Consider the following 14,750-nt stretch of genomic DNA (forward strand, 5'->3'; position numbering starts at 1 on the left):
CACTTGACGCGCTCTTAACCATTTGCCACGTGTCGCGCTCTGGACATTTCCTTCGGATTTTGTTTTTTCTTCGCATGCGTTTTCGGCTTTTTAAATGGGTTTTTTCAACGTTTTGGTTTTTCACCGGTCTTCCTTAGCTTTTCAATAAAATATTTTAACAAAATGTTTATTTGCACAAAAAGACGTGTTTTCTTTTTTTCCTTTCGCGAGAGTCACGGTTTTGCTTCCGCGAGAGGCACGATTTTGTTTTCGCGAGAGTCACGGCCGTACCTCTCAAAAACGAAAAAAATGTGTTTTCTATTTATTTATTTTTGGCTTTCGCGAGAGTTATGGTTTTGCTTCCACGAGAGGTACGGGTGTGCTTTCGAGAGAGTCACGGACGTGCCTCTCAGAAAGGAAAAAACGCGTTTTCTGTTTTTTTTCCTTTCACGAGTCACGGTTTTGCTTCCGCAAGAGGCACGGTTGTGCTTTCACGAGAGTCGCGGCCGTGCCTCCTCGGAAACGGAAAAAAATACATTTTCTTTTTTTCCTTCCCGAGAGTCACGGTTTTGCTTCCGTGAGAGGCACGGTTGTGATTTCGTGAGAGGCACGGGTGTGCCTCTTTCGGAAAGGAAAAAAAACCGTGCTCCCAGTTCGGTTTTTTTGTCCGGTTTTTTTGTGAAAAAAAGTTCGTCAAAACCTATCAATATGGGATCTAGTTTTGAAGATCTCAACGCGAGGAATCCAACGGTGAAAGCGGTTCGAGATTTGGACGCACGGTTTGAGAGATAAAACATTTTGAATAAACGAATCTACGAAGAAAGGAAAAACTCGCTGGTTGTGATATGTGGCATGCTGCATATGCGTCACTTGTCGCAACTAGGGAAATTGGAGTGATCTTTGCAACAAGTACTCCTCAGTTAGTGATTTCGAAAAATCGTATTGGATGGATAGAGCTAGTTGGGCCACGCCTGGGCTATAGCCCCAGTTACCTCAGGCCCAATTCCGCCCTTGACTACCCCCATTTTGGTTATTTTGATCAGATTTTAACTAATAAAATATAAATTATACATAGCAAAGATAGTATTATCGAAAACTATACTCAAATACTAAGGCTGGTCGTAATGGAAAGTATCATATACTAGTATCATGCATATGATACTAGTGTATGATACTATATATGTAGTGCATAGTATCATATGTTAGTATTATAGATGACTTCATTTATTAGCATGCATGACACATAGTAGCACAGCATTTAATATGATACGGTATCATGATATGATACTCAACCCTCTTTTTCTTCATTTAATTCTATGACACATCATTAATTTTGCCTAGTTGGCATGCACGATACTACCTATGATACTCCCATTACAACTAGCCTAACCCAACAATATAATTTTTTGTGACATGCATTAATATTTTGCTAGTAAAATCTTTAATTAAAATTTGACACAAAATACGAAGTGGACTAATAAACCAACCTATAACGGTGCTAAAAAATGTAACCTACAACGTCACATGCCATCTTTCTCCATTCTGTGCACTTACCAATGCGATGTTTGACGTTTCATTGCCATGAATCCCAGCCAAACCAAGGCGATGTACACGGAAGCGGGAAGGTTGATCCATCTAAATCTCAGCAAATATGTACTGCCCCCAGCTTGTGAGCAAGTATCATATCACTAAAAGAATAGCGTCGGGAAGCCTACAATAATTTTGAAAAATAAAAACTAAGTCTAGGACTTGGTTCAACCACAAGGAACCTAGCTCGGTTCGCAAGTGCACTGCAAAATTTGTAACAAACACAACATGCCGACAAACTTGATTAATACTCCGTTTCGAATTATTTGTCTTGGATTTGTCTAGATACAGATGTATCATGTCTAGATACATCCGTATCTAGAAAAAACTAAGACAGGTAATTTATGACATAGGTAATGATACTAGTCGCCCCAACCCCTGCGTCTCTCTCACGGGTGACACGGGGGAGCCCCAGCCGTTGGCCACCGCAAGCCCCCCTCACGGTTGCCGAAGGAGGCGACCGGGCTAAGCCCATGCCGCGGACGGCGGCGGCGGGGCGAGCTCTCTCTCGTGGCGTGGCGTTTTCCCCCTCGGATTCAAGGCTGAGGCGGCGGCCAGCCATGTCGTTGGTGCTTGTCCATGTGTGGATGTGCTCAGGCAGTGCGGTGGTGCGTGGCATGCTCCTCCATGGCGCGCGACGGCATGGGGTTGGCTATGAATCCCAGCAGGGGCGTGGATGTGCTCCCGATACGGCGCCAGATCCTTGCATCCCTTGGTCGTCGTCTGACCTCCATATGGCAAGCTCGATGGGCGTCCTCACGTCGAGGTGCAGGTGCCAGCTGATCCCTCCAATCTGATCCAGGATGACGTGGTGGCGTGGGGGCTTTGGACTCGGCCTGAATTAAAGGGGTGGTCCTAGGGTTCCTCGAGTGACAAGACGAAGATCTGCCTGACGCCTGTCCTCCTTGATCTGGTCGAATTGTCGGGTTCCGAAAGGCTCCGCCGGCGAACTCTCATGGGCGCGTTATGCCTGGAGATTGCTGGATCAGGTGGGATTCGTTCGTTCCCACTGGTTCTTCGTTAAGGAGGGAGCGGTGTGAAGCTATGCTATCTGTTGTCATCATGGGATATGTTTAGTTTCATGGTGAAGTCAGAGGCAAAGAACGTCATGGAAGCTGAGATCGGGGGACTAGTAGTGGTGATTGGAGCCTTTGTGGCGATGAGGAACTTGCTTGGAGTTTCCGATTTTGTAGTAGCGATATGCAAGTGGGGTTGACAACACAGGTGCAATTCAAAGTCTTACCTCTTAAGGTGAAAATCTAAGGACTAGTTGAAGCAGCACAAAGGTTATGAAGGAGCAACTCCATCTTGCTGCTACAATGTGTACAACACAAGTGTTGAAGAAACAGCTTCAACGTGCTGCGCTAGATATCGCTCTAGAGGCGAATGTAGGCTGATAGGACAGCAAGAGTTCAATCCAGAACTCCTAGGGCAGAAGATCTACTCCAAGATCTTAGATAAGAACAACAAGTTCTATTATAGGTAGGGGTACATAGTCTGCCTACAAAGTAGAGGTGAAGACCTCTATTTATAGGGCTTTGGGAAGCCTTCACATACTTCTACTTATAGCTGGAATACTCTAGAAAACATTATGTAAGTTTCACCATTATACTCATAGCTACTCACAACTAGAAGACTCTAGAAAACAGTAGGTAGGATAGAAAAGAAAAGGAAAGAAATACTACACTAGACTGGAAGCATCTAGAAGTAGCCAAATAGATCTGGCATGTGTTTTCTTTCTTCTCATCTAGTGTTCCTCATCATTCTTCCCTGGTTGTTTGGAACTCGCCCTCGAGTTATGATACGTCCATTTTGCATCATGCTTTTATATCGATATTTATTGCATTATGGGCTGTTATTACACATTATGTCACAATACTTATGCCTATTCTCTCTTATTTTACAAGGTTTACATAAAGAGGGAGAATGCCGGCAGCTGGGATTCTGGGCTGGAAAAGGAGCAAATATTAAAGACCTATTCTGCACAGCTCCAAAAGTCCTGAAACTTCACGGAAGACGTTTTCAGAATATATAAATAATACTCAACGGAAGAAATTCACCAGGGGGCCACACCCTGCCCACGAGGGTGGGGGCGCGCCCTACCCCCCTAGGCGCGCCCCCTACCTCGTGGGACCCCTGGTGGCCCTCCGGTGGCCATCTTCTGCTATATGAAGTCTTTCGATGGGAAAAAATGATAAGCCATCTTCTCGAATGAAACTCCGCCGCCACGAGGCGGAACCTTGGCGGATCCAATCTAGGGCTCTGGCGTAGCTGTTCTACCGGGGAAACTTCCCTCCCGGAGGGGGAAATCATCGCTATCATCATCACCAACGCTCCTCTCATCGGGAGAGGGCAATCTCCATCAACATCTTCATCAGCACCATCTCCTTTCAAAATCCTAGTTCATCTCTTGTATCCAATTCTTGTCTCCAAGTTCGGGATTAGTGCTAGCAGGTTGCTAGTAGTGTTAATTACTCCTTGTAGTTGATGCTAGTTGGTTTAATTGGTGGAAGATCATATGTTCACATCCTATATTCCCCTCTGATTATGAACATGTTTATGCTTTGTGAGTAGTTACTTTTGTTCCTGGGGACATGGGAGAAGTCTTGCTATTAGTAGTCATGTGAATTTGGTATTCGTTTGATATTTTGATGAGATTTATGTTGTCTCTCCTCTAGTGGTGTTATGTGAACGTCGACTACATGACACTTCACCATTGTTTGGGCCTAGAGGAAGGCATTGGGGAGTAATAAGTAGATGATGGGTTGCTAGAGTGATAGAAGCTTAAACCCTAGTTTATGCATTGCTTCGTAAGGGGCTGATTTGGATCCATATGTTTCATGCTATGGTTAGGTTTACCTTAATACTTTTATTATAGTTGCGGATGCTTGCAATAGAGGTTAATCATAAGTGGGATGCTTGTCCAAGTAAGGGAAGTACCCAAGCACCAGTCCACCCACATACCAAATTATCAAAGTACCGAACACGAATCATATGAGCGTGATGAAAACTAGCTTGACGATATTCCCATGTGTCCTCGGGAGCGCTTGTCTCTATATAAGAGTTTGTCCAGGCTTTTCCTTTGCTACAAAAAGGATTGGGCCACCTTGCTGCACTTTATTTAGTTTTGTTACTTGTTGCTCGTTACAAATTATCCTATCACAAAACTATCTGTTACCACTTATTTCAGTACTTGCAGAGAATACCTTGCTGGAAACCGCTTATCATTTCCTTCTGCTCCTCGTTGGGTTCGACACTCTTACTTATCGAAAGGACTACGATAGATCCCCTATACTTGTGGGTCATCAAGAACCCTTTCTGGCGCCGCTGCCGGGGAGTGAAGCGCCTTTGGTAGGTGGAATTTGGTAAGGAAAAAATTTATATAGTGTGCTGAAATTTACTGTCACTTGTTACTATGGAAAGTAATCCTCTGAGGGTCTTGTTCGGGGTATCTTCACCCCGACTAGTAGAGCAAAGAGTTGCTCCTCAACCTACTGAACCTACTGAAAATGAAAATGTCTTCTTTGAAATTCCTTCGGGTATGATAGAAAAACTGCTAGCTAATCCTTTTTTAGGAGATGGAACAAAACATCCTGATGAGCATCTAATATATGTGGATGAAGTTTGTGGATTATTTAAGCTTGCATGTGTACCCGGAGATGTTGTTAAGAGGAAGGTCTTCCCTTTATCTTTGAAGGGAGATGCATCGACATGGTATAGGCTATGTGATGATATGGGGTCTTGGAATTACAAACGACTGAAATTGGAATTTCATCAGAAGTTTTATCCTATGCGTCTTGTTCATCGTGATCGCAATTATATATATAATTTTTGGCCTCGCGAAGGAGAAAGCATCGCTCAAGCTTGGGGGAGGCTTAAATCAATGTTATATTCTTGCCCCAATCATGAGCTCTCAAGAGAAATGATTATTCAAAAAAATTATACTCGGCTTTCTGATAGCAATCGCACCATGCTTGATACTTCTTGTGCTGGCTCTTTTATGATGAATACTATTGAATTCAAATGGGATTTATTGGAAAGAATTAAATGCAACTCTGAAGATTGGGACCTCGACAAAGGTAAGGAGTCAGGTATGACACCTAGTTTTGATTGTGTTAAATCCTTTACGGATACCGATGTTTTCCGTAAATTTAGCACTAAATATGGACTTGACTCTGAGATAGTAGCTTCTTTCAGTGAATCTTTTGCTACTTATGTTGATCTCCCCAAGGAGAAGTGGTTTAAATATCATCCTCCCATAGAAGTAAAAGTAGCTACACCTATTAAAGTTGAAGAAAAGATTGTCACTTATAATGATCCTATTGTTCCTACTGCTTATGTTGACAAACCACCTTTTCCTGTTAGGATAAAGCATCATGCTAAAGCTTCAACTGTGGTTCGTAAAAGCAATATTAAAACATATACACCTTCTGAGCAAGTTAAAGTTGAACCTAATATTGCTATTGTTAAAGATCTCTTGTCTGATAATATTGATGGGCATGTTATTTATTTCTGTGATGAAACTGCTAGAATTGCTAAACCTTGTGCTAAAGATAAACCTAGACCTGTGGTAGGCATGCCTGTTATTTCTGTTAAAATAGGAGATCATTGTTATCATGGCTTATGTGATATGGGTGCTAGTGCTAGCGCAATACCTCATTCCTTATACAAAGAAAGTATGCATGATATTGCATCTGCTGAAATAGAAGATATTGATGTCACAATTAAACTTGCCAATAGAGATACTATTTCACCAATGGGAATTGTTAGAGATGTTAAAGTCTTGTGTGGGAAAACTCAATATCCTGGTGATTTTCTTGTTCTTGGTTCCCCACAAGATAGCTTTTGTCCCATCCCTTCTTAAACATTGTTAATGCTACCATAGATTGCAAAAGGGATGTTATTACTATCGGTTTAGATGATATGACTCAAGAATTTAATTTCTCTAAATTTAGTAGACAACACCGTGAAGAAGAATTACCTAGTAAGGACGAAATTATTGGTCTTGCTTCTATTGCCGTACCTCCTAGTGATCCCTTAGAACATTATTTGCTAGACCATGAAAATGATATGTTTATGAATGAAAGAAGGGAAATAGATGAAGTATTCTTTAAACAGGAACCTATTTTGAAAAACAATTTACCTGTTGAAATCCTAGGGGATCCTCCTCCACCCAAGGGTGATCCCGTGTTTGAGCTTAAATCGTTACCTGATACTCTTAAATATGCTTATCTTGATGAGAAAAAGATATATCCTGTTATTATTAGTGCTAACCTTTCAGAGCATGAGGAAGAGAGATTATTGAAAACTCTGAAGAAGCACCGTGTTGCTATTGGGTATACTCTTAATGATTTTAAGGGCATTAGTCCCACTCTATGTCAACATAAAATAAATTTGGAAGAAGATGCTAAACCAGTTCGTGATCATCAACGACGGCTGAATCCTAAAATGAAAGAAGTGGTAAGAAAGGAAATACTAAAGCTCCTTGAGGCAGGTATAATCTATCCCGTTGCTGATAGTCAGTGGGTAAGTCATGTCTATTGTGTCTCTAAGAAGGGAGGTATTACTGTCGTTCCTAATGATAAAGATGAATTGATTCCTCAAAGAATTATTACAAATTATAGGATGGTAATTGATTTCCGTAAATTAAATAAGGCAACTAAAAAGGATCATTACCCCTTACCTTTTATCGATCAAATGCTAGAAAGATTATCCAAACATACACATTTTTGCTTTCTAGATGGTTATTCTGATTTCTCTCAAATACTTGTGTCAGCCAAAGGTCAATCAAAGACTACTTTTACTTGCCCTTTTGGTACTTTTGCTTATAGACGTATGCCTTTTGGTCTATGTAATGCACCTGCTACCTTTCAAAGATGCATGATGGCTATATTCTCTGAATTTTGTGAAAAGATTTGTCAGGTTTTCATGGACGATTTCTCCGTCTATGGATCTTCTTTTGATGATTGCTTGAGCAACCTTGATCGAGTTTTGCAGAGATGTGAAGAAACTAATCTTGTCTTGAATTGGGAAAAGTGCCACTTTATGGTTAATGAAGGTATTGTCTTGGGGCACAAAGTTTCTGAAAGAGGTATTGAAGTTGATAAAGCCAAGGTTGATGCTATTGAAAAGATGCCATGTCCCAAGGACATCAAAGGTATAAGGAGTTTCCTTGGTCATGCCGGATTTTATAGGAGGTTCATTAAGGACTTCTCAAAAAATTTCTCGGCCTCTGACTAATTTATTACAAAAAGATATACCATCTGTTTTTGATGATGATTGTGTAGAAGCATTTGAAATACTTAAGAAAGCATTGATCTCTACACCTATTGTTCAGCCACCTGATTGGAATTTACCCGTTGAAATTATGTGTGATGCTAGTGATTATGTTGTAGGTGCTGTTCTAGGACAAAGAGTTGATAATAAATTAAATGTTATTCAATATGCTAGTAAAACCCTAGACAATGCTCAAAGAAATTATGCTACTACTGAAAAAGAATTTTTGAGGTTCCAGATCTTGCGCTAGCTACAGATTACTACAGACTGTTCTGTTTTTGACAGATTCTGTTTTTCGTGTGTTGTTTTCTTATTTTGATGAATCTATGGCTAGTAAAATAGTTTATAATCCATAGAGAAGTTGGAATACAGTAGGTTTGACACCAATATAAATAAAGAATGAGTTCATTACAGTACCTTGAAGTGGTCTTTTGTATTCTTTCGCTAACGGAGCTCACGAGTTTTCTATTTTGAGTTTTGTGTTATGAAGTTTTCAAGTTTTGGGTGAATTCTTTTAATGGATCATGGAACAAGGAGTGGCAAGAGCCTAAGCTTGGGGATGCCCATGGCACCCCCAAGATAATCCAAGGACACCAAAAAGTCAAAGCTTGGGGATGCCCTCGGAAGGCATCCCCTCTTTCGTCCACTTCCATCGGTAATTTACTTGGAGCTATATTTTTATTCACCAATATGATATGTGTTTTGCTTGGAGTGTCTTGTATTATTTGTGGCTTTGTTTGTTAGTATGCCACAATCATCCTTGCTGTACACACCTTTTGAGAGATCCATACATGAACTAAAATTTGATAGAATACTCTATGTGCTTCACTTATATCTTTTGAGCTAGACAATTTTGCTCTATGTGCTTCACTTATATCTTTTGAGCTAGATAATTTTGCTCTATGTGCTTCACTTAGATCTTTTAGAGAACGGTGGTGGATATGTTTTAAAGAAACTATTGATCTCTCATGCTTCACTTAAATTAATTTGAGAGTCTCTTAATAGCATGGTAATTTGCCTAATAATAATATTCTTGGTATTCAAGATTTGTGAAACTTTCTTTTGAGTGTGTTGAATACTAAGAAAAGATTGAAGCATGATAATTGTTTTGAGATATGGAGGTGATAATATCAAAGTCATGCTAGTTGAGTAGTTGTGAATCTAAAGAATACTTGTGTTGAAGTTTGTGATTCCCGTAGCAATCACGTATGGTGAACCGTTATGTGATGAAGTCGGAGCATGATTTATTTATTGATTGTCTTCCTTATGAGTGGTGGTCGGGGATGAGCGATGGTCTTTTCCTACCAATCTATCCCCCTAGGAGCATGCGCATAATACGTTGCTTTGATAACTTCTAAATTTTTGCAATAAGTATATGAGTTCTTTATGACTAATGTTGAGTCCATGGATTATACGCACTCCCACCCTTCCACCCTTCCTAGCCTCTCTAATACCGCACAACTTTCGCCGGTATCATACACCTACCATATACCTTCCTCAAAACAGCCACCATACCTACCTATTATGGCATTTCCATAGCCATTCCGAGATATATTTCCATGCAACTTTCCACCATCTAGTTCATCATGACATATCCATCATTGTCATATTGCTTAGCATGATCATGTAGTTGACATAGTATTTGTGGCAAAGCCACCGTTCATAATTCTTTCATACTTGTCACTCTTGATTCATTGCATATCCCGGTACACCGCCGGAGGCATTCATATAGAGTCATACTTTGTTTTAGTATCGAGTTGTAATCATTGAGTTGTAAATAAATAGAAGTGTGATGATCATCACTCAATAGAGCATTGTCCCAAAAAAAGAGAAAGGCCAAAGAAAAAAAAAGAAGGCCCAAAAAAATTATAAATAAATAAAAAGGGGCAATTCTACTATCCTTTTTTCCACACTTGTGCTTCAAAGTAGCACCATGATATAGCAAGTCTCATATATTGTGCTTCAAAGTAGCACCATGTTCTTCATATAGAGAGTCTCATATGTTGTCACTTTCATATACTAGTGGGAATTTTACGTTATAGAACTTGGCTTGTATATTCCAATGATGGGCTTCCTCAAATTTCCCTAGGTCTTCGTGAGCAAGAAAGTTGGATGCACACCCACTAGTTTCTTTTGTTGAGATTTCATACATTTATAGCTCTAGTGCATCCGTTGCATGGCAATCCCTACTCACTCACATTGATATCTATTGATGGGCATCTCCATAGCCCATTGATACGCCTAGTTGATGTGAGACTATCTTCTCCTTTTTTGTCTTCTCCACAACCACCATTCTATTCCACCTATAGTGCTATATCCATGGCTCACGCTCATGTATTGCGTGAAGATTGAAGAAGTTTTGAAAAAGTTAGAGTATGAAACAATTGCTTGGCTTGTCATCGGGGTTGTGCATGATTTAAATACTTTGTGTGGGGAAGATGGAGCATAGCCAGACTATATGATTTTGTAGGGATAACTTTCTTTGGCCATGTTATTTTGAGAAGACATAATTGCTTTGTTAGTATGCTTGAAGTATTATTATTTTCTATGTCAATATAAACTTTTGTCTTGAATCTTTCTAATCTGAATATTCATACCACAATTAAGAAGATTTACATTGTAATTATGCCAAGTAGCACTCCGCATCAAAAATTCTCTTTTTATCATTTACCTACTCGAGGACGAGCAGGTATTAAGATTGGGGATGCATGATACGTCTCCAATGTATCTATAATTTTTGATTGCTCCATGCTATATTATCTACTGTTTTGGACTATATTGGGCTTTATTTTCCACTTTTATATTATTTTTGGAACTAACCTATTAACCGGAGGCCCAGCCCAGAATTGCTGTTTTTTGCCTATTTCAGTGTTTCGGATAAACAGAATATCAAACGGAGTCCAAACGGAATAAAATCTTCGGAAACGTGATTTTCTCACCGAACGTGATCCAGGAGACTTGGACCCTACTGCAAGGGATCAAAGAGGTGGTCACGAGGATGGGGGCGCCCCCCTAGGGCGCGCCCCCTGCCTCGTGGGCCCCTCGGTGCTCCACCGACGTACTCCTTCCTCCTATATATACACACGTACCCCCAAACAATCAGAACAGGAGCCAAAACCCTAATTCCCCTGCCGCAACTTTCTGTATCCACGAGATCCCATCTTGGGGCCTGTTCTGGAGCTCCGCCGGAAGAGGGCCGTCATCACGGAGGGCTTCTACATCATCCTAGCCCCTCCGATGAAGTGTGAGTAGTTTACCTGAGACCTTCAGGTCCATAGTTAGTATCTGGATGGCTTCTTCTCTCTCTTTGAATCTCAATACAAAGTTCTCCCCCTCTCTCGTGGAGATCTATTCGATGTAATCTTCTTTTTGCGGAGTGTTTGTTGAGATCGATGAATTGTGGGTTTATGATCAAGTCTGTCTATGAATAATATTTGAATCTTCTCTGAATTCTTTTATGCATGATTGGTTATCTTTGCAAGTCTCTTCGAATTATCCGTTTGGTTTGGCCAACTAGATTGGTAGTTCTTGCCATGGGAGAAGTGCTTAGCTTTGGGTTCGATCTTGCGGTGTCCTTACCTAGTGATAGAAGGGGCAGCAAGGCATGTATTGTATCGTTGCCATCAAGGATAACAAGATGGGGTTTATTTCATATTGCATGAATGTATCTCTCTACATCATGTCATCTTGCTTAAGGCGTTACTCTGTTTTCAACTTAAAACTCTAGATGCATGTTGGATAGTGGTCGATGAGTGGAGTAATAGTAGTAGATGCAGAATCGTTTTGATCTACTTGTCACGGACGTGATGCCTATATACATGATCATGCCTAGATATTCTCATAATTATGCACAATTCTATCAATTGCTCAACAGTAATTTGTTCTCCCACCGTAGAATACTTATGCTCTTGAGAGAAGCCACTAGTGAAACCTATGGCCCCCGGGTCTATTCTCATAATATCAATCTCCATCACTTTTATATTGCTTTGCTATTTACTTTGCTTTTACTTTTTTACTTTGCATCTTTATATAAAAAATACCAAAAATATTATATCTATCAGATCTCACTCTCGTAAGTGACCATGAAGGGCTTGACAACCCCTAATCGCGTTGGTTGCGAGTAGCTATCGCTTTGTGCAGGTACGAGGGACTTGAGCGTGGGCTCCTACTGGATTGATACCTTGGTTCTCAAAAACTGAGGGAAATACTTACGCTACTCTGCTGCATCATCCCTTCCTCTTCGGGGAAAACCAACGCAAGCTCAAGACATAGCAGTGGGGGGCGCCCCCCCCCCCTAGGGCGCGCCCCCCTGCCTCATGGGCCCCTCGGAGCTCCACCGACGTACTCTTTCCTCATGTATATACCTACGACCCCCAAACGATCCGGACAGGAGCCAAAAACCTAATTCCACCGCCGCAACTTTCTGTATCCACGAGATCCCATCTCGGGGCCTGTTCCGGAGCTCCGCCGGAGAGGGCCGTCATCACGGAGGGCTTCTACATCATCATAGCCTCTCCGATGAAGTGTGAGTAGTTTACCTCAGACCTTTAGGTCCATAGTTAGTAGCTAGATGGCTTCTTCTCTCTTTTTTGATCTCAATACAAAGTTCTCCCCCTCTCTTGTGGAGATCTATTCGATGTAATCTTCTTTTTGCGGTGTGTTTGTTGAGACCTATGAACTGTGGGTTTATAATCAAGTCTATCTACGAATAATATTTGAATCTTCTCTGAATTCTTTCATGTATGATTGGTTATCTTTGCAAGTCTCTTCGAATTATCCGTTTGGTTTGGCCAACTAGATTGGTAGTTCTTGCCATGGGAGAAGTGCTTAGCTTTGGGTTCGATCTTGCGGTGTCCTTTCACAGTGACAGAAGGGGCAGCAAGGAACATATTGCATCGTTGCCATCGAGGATAACAAGATGGGGTTTATTTCATATTGCATGAATTTATCTCTCTACATCATGTCATCTTGCTTAAAGCGTTACTCTATTTTTAACTTAATACTCTAGATGCATGTTGGATAGCGGTCGATGAGTGGAGTAATAGTAGTAGATGCAGAATCGTTTCGGTCTACTTGTCACGGACGTGATGCCTATATACATGATCATGCCAAGATATTCTCATAAGTATGCTCAATTCTATCAATTGCTCAACAGTAATTTGTTCACCCACCGTAGAATACTTATGCTCTTGAGAGAAGCCACTAGTGAAACCTATGGCCCCCGGGTCTGTTCTCATCATATCAATCTCCATCACTTTAATCTTGTTTTGCTTTTTACTTTGCCTTTTACTTTTTACTTTGCATCTTTATACCAAAAATACCAAAAATATTATATCTATCAGGTCTCACTCTCGTAAGTGACCGTGAAGGGATTGACAACCCCTAATCGCGTTGGTTGCGAGTAGCTATCGTTTTGTGCAGGTACGAGGGACTTGAGCGTGGCCTCCTACTGGATTGATACCTTGGTTCTCAAAACATGAGGGAAATACTTACGCTACTCTGTTGCATCATCCCTTCCTCTTCGGGGAAATCCAATGCAAGCTCAAGAGGTAGCACCCGACACTTGGGGGCTACATTATTCAAGTTGGGATTACATCAAATACACAAGTCTCATGTCACTGCAAGCATGCACCATGACACTTGGGGGCTAATGCAAAGTCATTGTTTGCTCACTTATTGAAGACCGGACTCATCACATTATAATGAGCCGGCCCTTGGGGGCTACCAATTGCTCCTGTCAAAATTCAAGGTACACAAGCCTCAGTCCATTATATTGAAAGATCCACTACTCAATTGGTAGAGTACAAAGCTCTTAACCTTATGGACGTGGGTTCAAGCCCCATGGTGGAGATTACATCATATTATGTTATTATCAATGAATTATATACAAAGTCCCAACTCAGTATTATCTTACTTAGCCAGCCCGTGGGGGCTGCACGTTGCTGCTCAAGTCTACATGATCATATTTACAAAGTCCCTGCTCATTATTGCTTAATGACCCGGCCCTTGGTGGCTACATTGGTTGAAGTTTTTATGGGCATCATGCAATTACAAGTCCCAGGTTGCTGCAAGCATGACAACCCAGCACTTGGGGGATACATATATGGAGTATTCAGTCTTTACTAGTGACTGAGATGAACAAACATGGATTTCTTCAAAGTGGTAGTATTTATATTGAATCAAGTCTTAAGCCATCACTTTGTTTTGCTCAAGACTTGGGGGTTACAGATAATATGGATATAAGGGAGAAATGTTTTCCAATTTTCAGTTTTGAGCAAACCAGATTGACCCGGTGTCTGCAACAATCATGACCCGGCATCACCAACAATCATGACTCGGCGTCACCAATAACTATGACCCGGCGTCGGCAACAATTATGACCCGGTGTTATCAATATTTACAAACCGGATATTTTGGCAATGATAAACCGGCAAGTTCTACAAGCCGGTTGAAAATCAGATGAGTATTTCAAGACCAATATTTTTGTTAAGCATTGGGAGCTGAATCAAATATTCTTCACAATATATTTCTATGAGAAGCCAATTGATTATGAAGCTGGTCTATTGACTTGGACTTTCCAGAAGGAGGAAATAACAAGGACTTAAGGGTGATCAGGATTAGTTTAACATGGATAAATCCAAATTAAACTGGGGGCTAATGTCGGGGATATACCCCGCGGTATGACCCGGCCGGAAGTATGACCCGGCCGGACTTGGCGGCTCACAAAGACCCGGCACGTATTTGGTGATTTATTGATGACCCCAACGGCGGGTCAGATAGAAGACTAGACCCAAGGCCCAGAAGGCCGGCTCATGTTATGGTGGGTTGGTTTACGAGGAAAGGCATAAGGAGTTTTCCCTTCAGGGGGCAGACTAGGATTCCTCTTGTAATAGACTAGTCCTAATCCT

The sequence above is a fragment of the Triticum aestivum genome, chromosome 7A (genome assembly GCF_018294505.1).
Source record: "Triticum aestivum cultivar Chinese Spring chromosome 7A, IWGSC CS RefSeq v2.1, whole genome shotgun sequence".
Lineage (NCBI taxonomy): Eukaryota > Viridiplantae > Streptophyta > Magnoliopsida > Poales > Poaceae > Triticum > Triticum aestivum.